Source organism: Lissotriton helveticus, chromosome 5_1, assembly GCF_964261635.1.
Source record: "Lissotriton helveticus chromosome 5_1, aLisHel1.1, whole genome shotgun sequence".
Classification (NCBI taxonomy): Eukaryota; Metazoa; Chordata; class Amphibia; order Caudata; family Salamandridae; genus Lissotriton; species Lissotriton helveticus.
The window spans coordinates 1700630830-1700646677 of record NC_136065.1 but is presented as its reverse complement, the minus strand read 5'-3'; the positions used below and the strand labels follow the sequence as shown (position 1 = coordinate 1700646677).

Below are 15848 nucleotides of genomic sequence, written 5' to 3'. Positions count from 1 at the left end.
CAGTGCAAAAAACAGTATCTACTGTCTGCCTTTCCTTATTTAACAGATAGAAATGTGGTGGCTTTTTTGAGATGTCTGTACTAATTGTTGATGTCCTGTCAAGTTTGAGTCTGCAAAAAATATAATTTATTAATGTGTTTCAGTGCAGCTAAATTGACCATGCAATTTTTATGTTTCCTAAACCTAATGTGCACTGTCACCTATGTATTTCTGAAGAACCCAGAGTTATCTTTTTCAGCATTTCCATGCATTAGACTACAAGGTTCACTACTGACATGGGTGTAAAACTATCCCTCACCTGAAATGTGTGTATTGGGGTTTGGGATTTTATACTTGTGTCTACAAAATGTATTCCTATTATTTCCCTACATCAAGGTATGGGAAGAGGATTTTTCGGAGTTGGAGCTTGAGGTGGACGCATGGACTGCATTGGAGACGTTGCTTTGGTGGGTTCTGGGAATCTTTTATAATAGTCCTGCAACATGCCTTGGAAGTCTCCAACCAAAGCTACAGGAACTTGAACCGTGCCTTCTTTGTATGGACAGTGACTATAATGTTGAAAGTGTTCAACATATTTCCCTGTATTGTTGTGGTCTTGAAACATAGTAATCTTCGTAATACTATTCCTCATCCTCCTCCTGAAACTTAACAATCAAGTTCAGATGGGTATGAGCTGCTCTTCATCGTCTGAATCATCTTCATCAAGTTGGTGACTTGGCAGGAGACGATAGACCTTATTTGGCGATGTATGTTCAGGACACAAAAATTCTTGAGATGGTATATCCATCGACGACGAACTCGTTGTCGACTCCGTGGTTATGTTTAATGACTGTGGAAGCTTCTTTGCCAGTGGTTTTTCTGTTAACGACAGTGTTTTCGTTGACGGTCCTTTTGCCGACGATGTGTGTCGACGGTGTCTTTGACGACGAAATTGTTGTCAACTGTGTCATCGTTATTATTGTTGTTGAGGTCGACGTTTCCATCGTTGTCACTGGTATTTTTGAGAGCGATGACATTGTCGTTGACATTTTAAAGTGAGTCTAGATTTTAACATTGACGGTTCTCAGAAGGATTTTTCTAAGCATAAAGCCAAGTTGGATGAAGGAGTGGCATGCTCTGACCTAGCAGTTTCTGAGGAGATTTTTTTATCTTTTCTCCCCCTCTGAGAACTGTCTCTCAAAGAAGATGAGCCTTTTTTAAGGCTATCCTAGGAGCCTCTGATGACCCTTGAGCATGCGACCTTACCCTTGTTTGTGATCTTTCTTGACAGTGAGTTGAATCCTCACTATCCTTCTCCTCAGAAAGAACAGACTTTCTTGTTTTCCATTCCTGCAGCCATAAGCAAAGCCTCCCTTCCCTATCCTTAAGAATTTTGGAGGAAAATCTTTTACCTTGTGGTCAGGTATAGGTTGTGAGTAGATACACTCCTTGTGTGTGTCTTCAGAATGATGTCTCTTTTCCCCACAAGTTACACAGGGTCTTAAAAGACCTTTCTTTAAGGGCTCTGACATTTTAATAGTCGGACTCACTTCACACAACGTGCAGTAGAAAATCTAAGGAAAGATGCCTCTGTGGGGAGTATTCTTTAGGGTGCTGTCGTCTGAAGTTCAGTTTCTTAGAAATGATGTGGATAAGCTAATCAAATGAATGTATTTTAGCCATTTAGGCTATGTGCACTTCATTGTACTGCTTTATAAGGTACAGTGGGACTCCCACTTTGAAGACTGGGATGATTCAAGCATGTAAATCCATGAAAGATCCAATACTGCAGAATAGCATATTTATAAATAGGTATAACAGTTGAGGTAGAATTACCATTTGCATTAAGGCAACGCAGCCTGCCAATGTGAATGAGAGGGGCATTCACAATCACAGTTTCTATCTTCAAAACCGTTGTGCTGAAGTTCTCACGTAGTATTGTGTCTGTGTCAATACTTACCCAAACAACAAGGTATTTCACACATGTGATGCACAATTGCAGTAGGAAGTCCAGTATGCATTCAGAGTGTCTAGTGTGAGCAGAACAATTTGACATTTGCTCAAATGATAGAGATGCCTGAAAAGTGGCCATATTTTATACATGTGCGAATTACTGGTGATATATTTATTCAGGGTTTCTCATGAATACAACAGCTGAGCAGGATCATAGATTTGAAACCAAAGCCTGTTTCAGAGTGATGCTGTCTAAGCATAGAGGTTAAATATTCTCTGGTGATAGAAATTAATACTGCAGCAAGGGGACTACCCTGTCAAGTGCCAGAGGAGATCATAATAGGAGTATACATTTATGATCCAGCTAACAAACCCGGCTGCAATATAGGTTCTGTGAGGAGTCATCCCTTTTTGCCCTGATCACCCCCATTATTGACTATTACTGGTGGTAGCTGACTGTGCCCTGGGCCCTGCTAAGTAGGCTTTGGGCAGCGCTCTGATTAAAAATATATATGGTGTTTAAGTGCAATTACAATTGGCACTGACAACCTACCTGTTAAGTCCCTGGTAGATGGTAGGGCATGTAGGTTTACAGGCCCGGCAGATTTATTGCACTTAAGTGTGCACAACTGTGTTGCCTACTGTTACTGTAAAAGTCAGTCCTGCTTTGCAAGCTGCTTTTTAAATTGAGATGATATGCAAATTCAACTTTGGATTTAAAGGTACTTCCAAAGTATGAAACTACCTTATTTTCACATATAACACACTGCTAAGGTCACCCTAGGTGTCCACAGGGTAGGGTGCCATATAAAAATATGCAGGGACATTTTAAAATATGTTTTATATGCCCAGGTGAGGGAAAACTGCAAATTTTGTTTTTCCCCATTGTAGCATTTTAGCTCCATAGGCTAACATAGGAATACTTTAATAAAGTAGAATTACTTACAGGAATGAGCTCAAATAATGTTTCAAGGACTTAAAAGATTGGTAATGTGACAGCTTGCCACTGTTAATGTTATCATAACTAGTACAGATAAGAAGCTATAGAACTTTCTTTTGTGTGAACCAAAATCCAGCCTTCTAGCAGCCTCTCCTGATTGGCAAGTCTTTCCAGGCCGAGCCAAACTTTGATGAGGTGACATGTGGCCTGCATAGAGACAGAGGATATCTTGTGGGGGAGAGCTGCAGAGAACAGGCGAGGAAGAAGGCTCGGTAAACAAACTGATCTTCTAAGAGCCAGGCCTGCCCCCTCTTCCTGTACCTACAGACAGATGGTAGCCCCAGGAATGCAATTTGCAGGAGGTCTGGAAGGAAAGTGTTAAGGGAAATGAGCCATACCAGTAGGTTGGCTAAGCCAGAGATAAACCCTAAGGAGAAAGATTCTCCATCTTGGATTTTAAAGTACAGTGCTTTGTGGGAGAAGAATATGCCACACTTTGGAGAAAGCTGTCAAACTTTTGGGAATCACCCTGTACCCCATTGGTCCAAAGCGTTCCCCCCTTGCTTGTCACCCCAAAATACTGGATAAATATGGGAGACCTGCATAGCAAATCAAATCTGCTTCCTGAAACTACAAGAAGAGGGACTGCCCTGCTGGAACCCTGGCCTCCACCAAGAGGATTGCACTCCGAATTACTGTGCCTGCTGCACACTAAAAACCTACAGCCCTAAGCACTTTGCCTTGCTACAAAAAGAGAAGAAGTGGACTCCGTGAAAGCAACAGGTTAAAAGAGCTCCACCTGAATCATTTCCAGCAAGAAGAACCCAGCTGACCACCTTCAGCTGGACTTTAATGGATTTGGCATCGCTAATACAAGGACGCTGCAATTTGTACCTCCCTTATCGGTCCTGGGAAGACCGCAACGCTCATCAACGGCCCCCTGCTGCTCCCGCTGCTTTGCCACCACCAGCGCGGGACGAAGGACTTCAACTCCCGGCATCCCTTCTGTGCCGCATGCTATCTACGACACTAGCAAGCACCAGGAGGCGCTTGAAAAGCAGAGTAGGGCTCTCGCGTCGCAGAAAGTGCATAGACATTACCATTGAAGCACTACAGGGAGTCTGTATATCTTGTTTGTATTCCATATCCATTATCCCCTTTGAGCAACTTTAGTAATTCATTGGTATGGAGGGGAGCTCGCCCCCGATTGCAAGGCCAAATACCCGATTCAAAGCTTCAGCACGTACACCTGCCATTAAACCATCAGCCATTGATAAAATGCTACGACAGGCGATAGGTGCTGTGGCTAATGAGATAGAGCGTACAGAGCGTCAACTCTCCTTGACGCCAACAATCCCATGTCCATCCATGGTCCAGAAATCAGGAATTTCCGACCTGTCTCAGACAGAAAATCTGTAGAATACTCCTGACTTATTGCCAGCTCTGGAAAGGGCATCTCCTGTGATCATTGATAAACCTGACACGGGGGGACCAAATAGGAAAGGTGGCCAAAGGAAACAGAAAGTACATAAGGGGGGAGAAACTAGTGATCAGCACCTAAGGCCCAGATCGAGAGTAGTACATCTGGTCCAATTAGCCCACCAAAATTGGAGCCTCCGCCCTGGGCCACAAACATGTCAAGAGAAATCATAACGCATATGGAAATCTGTATTCACAGCGAGATAGAACCCCCTAAAAAACATCTAGAGAAGCTAGCCTTGTTGATCGACTCACGGGGGACCAAAATTGACATCCTCTCCAATACTTGGGCCAATTCCAAAAGTTCTGAACATGTGCCTATACATCAGAGTAATCGAGAGACCATACTCCCCCACACTGCCCCTAGAGAACCTAACGCAGTAATGGGGCCCCTCTCCCTAGTCAATCACACCACAGACCTAGGCGGGTTACAACTTGGGGCCTCAAAGAAGGGGGACAATGGCCAAGGCCCGTTATTAATGGTAACAACTTCGGGCCCGCAAGTGGAACCCAATCCTCCCAGTAAAAGTAGTGGAGATCATGGGAACAATGGCCGTTACACCAGAGCCATACCTAAAGTTAACCTGCAATGTATAGACCTACCTCCAGCCTCTACTTCCTATACCGTTGTCCTAACAGGAGTTCCTGAGCTGGAATCAGATAGAGGGTAGTCATATTCTGGTTAAATAAACATAGGCCACTGCCCCTTCTATTCAGAGCGGGTCAGTTGGCTGGGTCAGAGGAAGAAAGATATTCAGGGGGACTGCGTATTGATTAACTTTAGGGATACCAGGGCGGTTCAACACATTTTAATCTGGGACCATGCTAGGCAGACTAGTGGTGTATATAAAAAATGGGTAAAGAGCCCAGAATGACTATACGCTAAATTTGGGACGGGGCTCCGAATTAACCCCGCTTTTCAACAGCCCAGTCAGTAATAGATTTAGCAGTTTATACCTAGTAGATTGACTGGATCCCGTAGCAGAAGCAGTTGTAGGTACACATATCCAGCCACCATTGCTACAAAACTGTGAAAGATTAGAAGTTGGGGCTCGCCCTCTTGGGGAAATACACAAGGTTATAATAGCTCCGGGTGGACGAGGAGCCCCGTTGAATATTTTGGGGACCACTTGGGAAATACTCAAGGCTGTGAGGAGATACTAGGCCAAACACTTCAACAGGAGGTGGAAATGGCTGACCTCCTGATTGTAGATTCAGCAGACCCACACAATACAAAGGTTCTTTCTTGGAACATAGCTGGTCTTAGTTCCAAGTTGGAACATCCGGACTGGGGAGCCTACATCGACACGCATGAGCTGTGTCTCTGTCAAGAGACTTGGTCTGCTGCTCCATTACATAGGCAAGGATATGTAAAATTTTCAATCTCAGCCCTCCAGGGTATCGGGGGAGACCATCAGGGGGCTTATGTACTTGGGTTGCTACCCATTTGGGGTGCTCAATTAAAACCTGTGACACTGGATGCTTGGATATACTTTGTATTCTCCTCTCGTTTGATGACCAATCTAACTTGGCTATCATAAATCTATATTCCCGCCCCGTGAAGCCAGGGCAAACCTCACAGACCTTAGATTCCCTGTCTTCTTTTTTGCCGACTCTGACAAGTCTGCTCGTTTAGTTCTTGGGGGGATTTCAATTGCCATTTCGAACCTCTCAATGGTATTAGTTCCAATCTTACAAGCGAAGAAGATTCCGTTTGGTCAATTCCAGATTCCAATACTTATCCAACTAGGGGGTGGTCTCCCCTTGTTCTTCGGTTGACCTCACTTACATTCACTCTTTCGCTTAGGGCCTGTAATGGTCGTTTCCCTTCAGACAACCTGGGAAACCCAACCTTTAACAAAATTTGACAGGCTTTCATAATTGATTATATTTTGGTTTACTGTTCAAACACAATTTGAAAGTGATCACAACCCATTAATACTTGAGTTGAGTATCCCCCAACTTAGGAAAGTCCAGGGTCAGCCAATCCAATCCCCCCCAAATGTAATTCTAAGAGAAGGTGGCAGAAGAGTTCGTTGGGGTACATTAGCTGCATCAGACGAAAAAAAGGCCTCTTTGTATTTTGAGATCATCCCTTCTTTAGAGTTTGCTTTTTATGTGTCTGAAAATTATCAAGGCCAAGAATTTATGTCATTAATGAAATCTAATCTAACCATCAGGAGATGTTTGCTGTTTTTTTTTTAACAATCATGAAAATAAGAATAAGCCCGACCCTAAACCAAAACAACAATGGTTTAACAAGGCGTTTAGGGAAGCTAAAACTGCACTGGTACATGAGTTAAGAATAATGATGTCCAAGCTACCAGAGCAGCCAGGTCTCACTATAAAGATACCCTGGCTGAAGCTAAAGTAGCCTGGAATAATGAAAAATGGGAAGCGATCAGGAAAGCTTTGGAAACTAGGGATATGAGATGCTTTTGGAGTCTAGTGAAGACTGGCCATTCCAAAAGCAACTCAGCTATTGCTCCAAATCTAGCCTGGCGATCGCATTTTAAAATTTCATATTCTAAGTCCCTGGACGAAACTATGACACAAGGGCTAGTGGATGTCATCTATATCCCCTTACATATCGATCCACCACCTTGCACATTGTTGGAAGTTACTCTGGCATTGGGCAAGATACTTCCTAATAAGGCCTCGGGTCTGGACAGAATCCCTAGTGACCTGTTCAGAACAGAACAGACTGTCTGGGCACCTTATTTACAGTCCTTATTTAATGTTATCATCCAAGGCATGGAGTTCCCCGCAACATGGGCTGGTGCGGAGATTATTCCAATTTTTAAAAAGGGTTCCCTATTAGACCTGGCAAATTACCGCCCTATTAGCCTTAATGATGTCATTCAAAAGATATTTGCACGGGTCCTTCTAGCTCGACTCCAATCATGGATGGACGAGTCTAATGTTCTAACCTCCTTACAAGCAGGATTTAGGTCCAAAAGTTCGACTACAGACCAAATCTTTAGGTTGCAATTAATTTACTGTAAAACAGTAACCTTGGGAGGGGGTAGTCTTTATTTGACTTTTGTGGACCTTAAGTCCGCCTTTGATATGGTCCACCGAGAGCAGTTATGGGGACTCCTATATGACTTGGGGGTGAATGTCTACCTTTGTCAGCTCCTAAAACGCCTCCATGTAGGAACCTTTGACAAGAATGGAGAACTGACTGGCCCTTTCCCTGTGGAGAAAGGGGTGAGGCAGGGATGTGTGTTAGCACCTACCCTCTTCTCTCTTTACCTGAACGGCCTGATTGACACTCTTTTGGCAGTAAAGGATATTGACCCACCTAGGTTAGCAAACATGAAAATACCAGCTTTAATGTTTGCTGACGACGCGCTGCTCTTGTCCAAATCATCTATGGGGATGCAGCGTGTTCTGGATGAGTTCAGCGCATTTTGCAGGAAAAGGAATTTGGTGATAAATGTAAAAAAAACAAATATATGGTTTTCCATGCCAAAACTACCAATTGCCCACATCCCCAAATGGATGTTAGGCCCTTAGAGAGAGTGCCCATTTTTGACTATTTGGGCATCACTTTGAATGATAAAATGGACTGGAGAACACAAATAATGAAGGCTAATTTGAAATGAACACAATCAATGGGAGGGATCCTCAAGGTATAAAAACTGTTCTCACAAAGTGATTGGTCCCCCGGCTGAAATCTATAAAATTCAAGCAAGGGGAGCATCCCTCTGTGGTGCCGAACTTTGGAGTCATTGTTCATCCCATTCCCTACTGGTGACTGAGAATACATTTATTAGGCAATTGTTGGGTCTCCCAAAAAGTACGCCCTTAACCCCTCTTGGGATGGATTTAGGTATTGGCCCTATCTCAGACTTAATAGCCTCTCGCCCTCTCCTATTCTTGCGTCGCATTTGGAGCACGCCAGAGTTAACCAACTATAGGGAGGAACTGAGGGATGTTATGTGTCAGTTGGGGGCTAATAACCTACCATGGCTGTTGTTAAAATAATGAAAGATCCGTAGTCCATAGGTGTAATCCAAGATCACGCATACAATATAATCCATAATAAGTAAATGTGCAGAGATGGAATAGCACAACAAGAATGTCAAGAAGCTTCAGAATAAAATGAAGCTCCAATAACATCAATATTCAATCTTAAAATTACTCAATCTTCAAACAATCCAAACCCATCTATGAAAAGTTTCACAGCACTTGGACACACACAAAGGTTCTAAGGTATATCCAGAAAATGTCAGGAACTAGATTTTTCTCACCCAACAATGGAGATATACATCCTCTCCATACAACCACAAAGGTAAAACTTTGCTAACGGGGTGACTTAACTTTGTCAACCCACAACCTGGTGTGAGAACAATTCTCACAAAATAACCACAGGGGTAAAGACAGACTTTGCCTACGGGGCGACTTTCCAAAGCCAACCCACAACCAAATGAGAGACACTATTCTCAAAACAACCCCATACAAATAAAACCAGACATTGCCTATGAGGTGACAGACTTATGTCACCCACAACCTAGTATAACGGCACATTGCCTATGGAGTAACCAACTGAGTTACCCACAACCAAATGAGAGAACAATACTCTCAGGCTCTCAATAAAACCTTGAAATAAAAGATAAAGGCAGACATCGCCTATAGGGTGTCCAAGAAAGTTACCCACAACCGAATGCAAGAACAATACTCTCAAAATACCTTGGAAAAAAGAACCAACAGCATACAATGCAAAACTACTCATACACACAACACTTCCCCTTTTCATACATAAGCAACACAACAGATAAAACCTACTCGTATCAGTGTACATGTACAAAAACAGGACCCTAAGAGAGGCAACAACCAATCCAAATAAAACAACCAAAACCAAAAGACTATGCCCAAACACACTTAAAACATGCATTGAGATGTTAAGCACATTAAAACAAATAAATAATTAGACGATTTGAGCTCCGGTGAGCGATCTCTCACCCGAAGGGCAACACCAAAGTTCCTGTGGCAGCTGGGATCGAAGACGATGTAGAGCATGGACTCCGATCTCAGAAACCACCATAAAAATAGTCATTATGATCTCTCTAAAATGTTCAGTTCGTTTTGTGCCAAGAAGAAAAGAAAGACATTTACAAGTGAGCCTTTGTTTTTCTTAAGAAACAATTGCGCTAGATTACCACTAGATGGCACTATTAATCTGTTCCCAAAATATCCAATGTTGCTCCAACGGAGCTCCGATTGAGTACTGCCATATCGCTGCAACTGGAAAGATGCCACCAACAAACCCGAAGAAACGAAGATGTCCAGGAGAACAAGCAGCCAAAGCGCATCTCTGCAGCAATCCAATCCAAAATGGTGGCACGCAAGTGACGGCGTGTCAGGTGGTTCTCGGCATACAATCTGCACAGCCTCGCGCACAGTCCTGAATGCCCCGAGGATCCATGAAGAAACAGGTTAGTGAGCGCACTATGTACTTCAAATTTAAAACTCCCTACAACGGCTGAATCGCCACCATAAAAAAAAATCGAAATTGAGAAAGTTATTCGATGTCACACCGTCGTATCCCGAGAGTGTGAAATAAACACATTTAATTTCAGCGGAAATTAACTAAACATGTCAGGCACTGCAAACACTTGACTCGTTTTATTTTTCCTTTCCGACTTGGGCAGAGAGTAAAACAGTCGATTGTGCCTCCCAACCAACAGCTTGCAGATCCGGTATAACGATGCAGGTCAAAACACCAATACTCTTTTTTTTTTTTATATATATATATATATATATCTACAAAGGCAAACTCCGGACTCGTTCTGTATTTCCCAATCAACTGCTTGGAGATTTGGTACAATGAGGCAGGCCAGGTATGAAAACCACACGCTCTTTATCTTGAGTACTGGGGCTCAAATTCTCACGTCGCAAGGAGCACACTCTCAGCATTAATCACAGCAACTTCTCTTCAAAGGTGTAAATTTTCATACAAAACCAAAAATCAGCTCCATACTTTCCACAGTGTGCAGTGGATCACAGCAGACAAATGTGAGCACATGTGGTAAATTAAAGTCAGGGAAAGAGAAACTGGCACTTACAGGAAAGGGCGACCGATGATAGGGTCACTGGTGGGGTCTTTGCAGTGCCAGGTTTCTTCAAATCCATAGGTTGTAGTCCTTTAGTTTCTTCAAATCCAGATTTACTTGAGGTTCCTTTAGTTTTTGAAAGTCCATATCCATAGAAATAGTACGCAGGTTCTTTTACAATCGTCACCAGTGTTAAAATAATGAAAGATCCGTAGTCCATAGGTGTAATCCAAGATCATAGCTTTATTCTTTACTTTAGATCCATAGTAATAAGATATAATCAAGAGACCAGAAACAGACCCCACTAGGAGCAGTTCCACTGCTCAGCCCCTCATACCAACTCACATCTCCTACTGTTCAACCCTCCCAACATTCCGATGACATCATCAAGGGCCAAGCAGTAGAGCAGGGGCAAGCATAGGAAGGATGCATAACTCTTACTATACTATAACAGCTGTCCTATGTTAGGAGTGTCTGCTTCTCACTGGGGTAACTTGTGGTTACATCCAGAGGAGACTTGTTCCAGCACCTCTAAAAAGACCCTAGCTCTAGCCTTCAAGGAATTCAAACTTGCCCAATTAATTCGAAGTACGACTTCATGTTCCTTGACATGAAGGTTTTTGGATGTCAAGCAACAGTATAAATTGGAAACGACCTTGGACAGTATCCAACCATTCATGGCAAAAAAACTGTTCTTCCAATTTAGGCACGGTGCACTCCCGCTACGTACATTCCCGAATAAATGGAAGGGTGCAGCAAAATTAGAATGTCCTGGCTGCTCTACTTCGGAAGAAATAGAACACCATGTAATGCTTTTCTGTCCTGCATATCATAGGTCTAGATCAAAGTGGATTCTCCAGCTATGTAGAAATCTAGGGCTCAGAAATCACATCGATGTTTTTAGGCTACTCAAATTGGAAACACTACCATTATTTGTAGTTGCTACCTCGAAATTCCTTTTTGCAATGTGGTCCAAGCGTAGAGGAATTTTAAAAGGGGATAGAGATGAGCAACAGTTGATGCTGCCCTCCACATGATATCCCTACTGCCCTTTGTTCCTAAATTGTATCGCCCAGAGAATTTGATGAATTTAATTGTGTTTATTTAACTTAAGTAGAAATGTAAGCTTTTAACGGGTTTCCTTTTAATTTATTTTTTTATCAAGAGATTTGATCAATGTTGAAATTGTTTCGACATCGTTTGTTAAACAGTTTTACAATTTTTAACCAAGTGACCTGGGCTTCATTGGCAACCTGCATGCCATTATCTAGGGGCTTAGGTAGCGATCTAATGACTGTTAAAGTTGAGGCGAAAAAAAATGTGTAACTAATTTCTGTCGATTGGCTGCTTTGAATTTTTTCCCCCAACCGTTCTTCTCAATGTTATACGATTTTTTTGTATCTTATTGAATGTAAAATGTATTGTGCTTTTATGGCAGTAAAGCCAAAATAAAGTATTTCTTGACTTGACTGGATTTGGCCAGGTGCATTGTGGGAACTGTAGTCCCAACTCTCGAGGAGCAACTCAGAGACTCTGGAGCCTGGATTTTGTTTGTGGACACTTTGACCCCCATAAGGAACTTCAGGAAGCACACCCAAAGGTTGGTGAACTTTGGTGAAAAAGCTTCATAAGGTGACTGACCTGATGTTGAGTCAAGCTGACTATGCCGAACCGCGACCCAGCCTGGATTTCAAGTTCGTCCCGCTGAAAGCTCCGGAGCGCAAGACTTCCAGGAGTTGGCTGAACCAAGCCAACGAAGCTGGTGCAAATCCGGCCTGCTGGAGAGGCTTGCTCAACGTCGAGAGAAAATCTTCACAAAAAGTTACTAAGTGCGAAGGTACAGTTTTGACCGAGGCCTCCTGTTTAGTGAATTCGACAGGGCTCCATCATGGTCGGCCTCAAACTGTGACTTTGTCTCGTTGAAGCGCGACCAGATGTACCAATTTGGCACTATTGTTTTTTAAGCACAGGAAAGTGTTTGTTTAAAAATGTATATCTTCAGTTCCCTACATTGGATTTTGTCGTTATGGTGTCACTTTAAAGATACAAATATTTCCTTTTTTTTTAAATTGATATTGGATTTTTATTGTGTTTTGTGTCTTACTTATTTGATGTATTGGTGTTTTTAAATGCTTTACACGCCTCTCTCCTAAGTTAAGCTTGCCTGCTCGTTGCCAGCTACCAAGGGTTGAACAAGGGAATAATTTATTGAGACTTTGTCTGGGCCTTCTATTGTGTTAGTGACCTTACATCACTTTTGTGCTGAGGTCACTAAGACTTTAGATCGCACTGCAGAGCCTGCATGTGCCACCTGGCTGGATCATAGCCAGAATGTTTTGGACTCATTGAGGCAGACACATGGCTTGGAAAACGCTGGTGTCCAGGATGGCTCCAATTAAGGGGAAATGCTGTGAAGGAGTCAGGTGTCTGTCATTTGAAGTGGCTTATGACCGTTTTAGGCAGGCCCACCTTCGGCAGCCAGTCAACGAAGTATGGGAAGACTGGTTTTTCCAATGTTCGTAAATGTAGTACTGCAACCAACATCTTTGTGAACACTCGAGGTGTGCTGGTAAGGTCAAAGAGGAGCACAGTGAATTGAAAGTGCTCTTGGCTTATCTGAAACTGCAGGTAACATTTGTGGGACTGTAGGAGGGGGGGGGGTGAAAATAGGAGTCCTACAAGTCCACCCAGTTTCCTGGATCAAGGGCATACAGAACTTGGGCAAGGGTTAGCATTTTTAACTTATCCTTCCAGAGGAAGAAATTCAGAGTGTGAAGGTTTAGGATGGGGCAGAGGCTCGTGTCCTTTTTTGGCACCAGAAAGTTACAGAAGTAGTAACCAGTCTGGATCTCTGACGCCAGCACCCTCAAAATTGCTTCCTTGGCCAAGAGTGCTAGAACTTCTCCATGGAGTATGGACATGTGGTCCTCTGGATGGTGTTCTGTATTGTGTGGCATGGCCGGAGGTTATGATAGAAAGGGTAGGGTATCTGTTCTGCATGATCTGGAGTACCCATTGATTGAATGTAATGTTTCTCCAGCCAGGGAGGTGAAAAGTGACTGCAGATTGTGCACCGCCAAAGAGAAGTTAAAGAGTTTTTGGGGTGATTGCCGGGGGAGGTGGCGGGTTTTGGGTAGCTCATTGCCCTGGGGGCCTGGAAACTGTTGACCTGATCCAAACTCTTGACCTCGAAAGGAGAGGGATGCCTGTTGCAACTCATATTGTCTCTGTCTCTGCTGGTATCCCCTACTGATGCCCAAAGGGGCACTGCTGTTTGGGGAACTGCTGACCTGGCAGCGAAAAGCCCACTAAGTGGGTAGTGGCCTTACTTTCCTTGAATCTTTCATCTCCAGGAGAGACTGCTAGATGCATGGATGTCATTTGGAGGTAGTCAGGGGTCGCAGCTGTGATCTCTAGTTTGCCCTCTGCTGCTCCTGGCACTTCCTTTGCGACCCCTGGCCTCAGAGGCGGCCAAGGTTTTGCCGCCTCTGAGGCCACGAGTCCCAAAGGAAGTGCGAGGAGTAGCAGGGAGCAAGCTAGAGGCCACATCTGTGACCCCTCACTTTCTCCAAATGACGTCCATAGCTAGACGTCAGATGCGAACCCCGTGGAACAAGTCAAGCTAAACTGTGGCTCCCAAACAGCACACTGGTCCCAGTTGCACTACCCAGGCAGTTGGCAGTGTTTAATCACGTCTGACTGAGTATTTTGCAGCACCCTGCCAGTCCAAAATAAGCCTCTGCAAGGGTGGATGGGGTTCAGGAGGCTGGTGGGTGCTTCCCACCACCAAGCTCTCTGTAGAAGGGGACTGTAAAAATAAGTCTCCAGGAGCAGGGCGTGCCTCGTTGCCACTTAAATATTGAATGATGGGCAAGAACTCGGTTTAGTTCATGTGCCCACAAGAATATCAGTCAGGGCGTCATTAAAGGGCAGTAGATGCTCCTGGCTGGATTTGTGCTGGGTTGAAGACTTTTCTAAGTACGTTGGTTTTAACTGCTTGAGAGGGCAAGGTAAGTTCTAGCACCTCCGCTGCTCATCGATTCACTGTTGCAAAGGAGGCGGACTCCTCAGTAGCCATAGGGTTAGGGAAAGACAGACCGATGTCTGGCGAAGTGTCCAGACCACTGGCATCTTAGAGGTCTTCAAATATGTTGCCATCAACTTGTACTGATTATCATCTTCATAGTTGGCATCCCCAGTGTCATCTTGTGGAGTTTGAGGGCCAGATGTACGACCAGCAAAATGGTGCCTCACAAATTGCGACTCATTTGCGAGTTGCAATTTGCCATGTACAACAATGTGTTTAACACTGTTTGCGATTCATAATGGGGTTGCAAATTGCGAGGCTCATTAATATAAATGAGCCTCTCGCAATGTGCGAGCCCATTGGGAATGACAGGCCCTTCCAGGTATGGTGGCCTGCTGGGCTCAGCAGACCACCGTGTCTGGGACTGCTTTGAAATAATGCAGTTTTTTTTAAATGCAGTCCATTTTCCTTAAAGGAAAATGGGATGCATTAAAAGAAAGAAAAATGAAAAATTTTCGTTTCATTTTTTAAGGGCAGGGAGCCCTACCCTTAAAACATATTTCTAGAGATAGTCACAAAGTGAAAGGGGTCCCCTGGGGCCCCCTTCCAAATTGCGACTGCATTACCACCATCTTGAAAAGGATGGTAATTAGCGAGTATTTTGCGAACGGATTTGCAGTCTCCAAAGATTCATACATTGATTTGCAGACGCAATTAGGAAGGGAACGCCCCATTATAATTGTGACCATGGGTCTTTGAGTTCGATAGAACTCTCGGCTATGTATCCGGCATCAAAAACATTGCAAACGGCATATATAGTCTAGCCAGTGGCATTGGTCAGGTCGTCGAGAGCGGAATTGAAGGTGGAATTGCAGGTGGTGTCAAGGCCGGAAACATCAGCGCCAACGCAGGGGAAGGGGGTCAACCTCCAAGCGAGTGCACAGTCTGCATCGAAGAGGGCTCCACCAACAGTAACTCAACTGGGCCGCCGGAGACACCCCAAAAGGATCCAATGCGCCTCAAAATATTGGCTACCTTTAGCTGCATATGCTGCAAAATTGCTGTCCGTTCGGGAAGGGGCAGGGTGGAACTAGTTTCAGAAGGATTGGTGGGGAACAACTGTGCGGTCTAGAGGTACTTGGAATACCACACAACAAGAAGAGGCGGGATGAAGGAGCTTCATGCTTTTATTTTTTTTCAGGTTTTTTGTGTGATTTGTTTGGACTTACCTGAGATCAGTGACCTCGATGATGACTGATCAAGGGAGTGGCCATGGGAGCGTATCCGCACCCTTGAACGGAACCACTATGCCCAGAATTCGATTGAACTTTTTTCCTGAAAGCGTTCGGCGACGGCGACAGCGAGCTTGGCCTCGAGGTTGCAGATGGCGCATCCTTCTTCATCTTGGCAC

At 44.0% G+C, this 15848-nt stretch overlaps 1 protein-coding gene across 6 annotated transcripts in view; it reads right to left on the bottom strand.

The window, feature by feature from the left end:
* RNF212B (ring finger protein 212B) overlaps positions 1 to 15848 on the bottom strand; it is a 1495999-nt gene that overhangs the window by 1433489 nt on the left and 46662 nt on the right. The gene's annotated exons all lie outside the window — the stretch shown is intronic.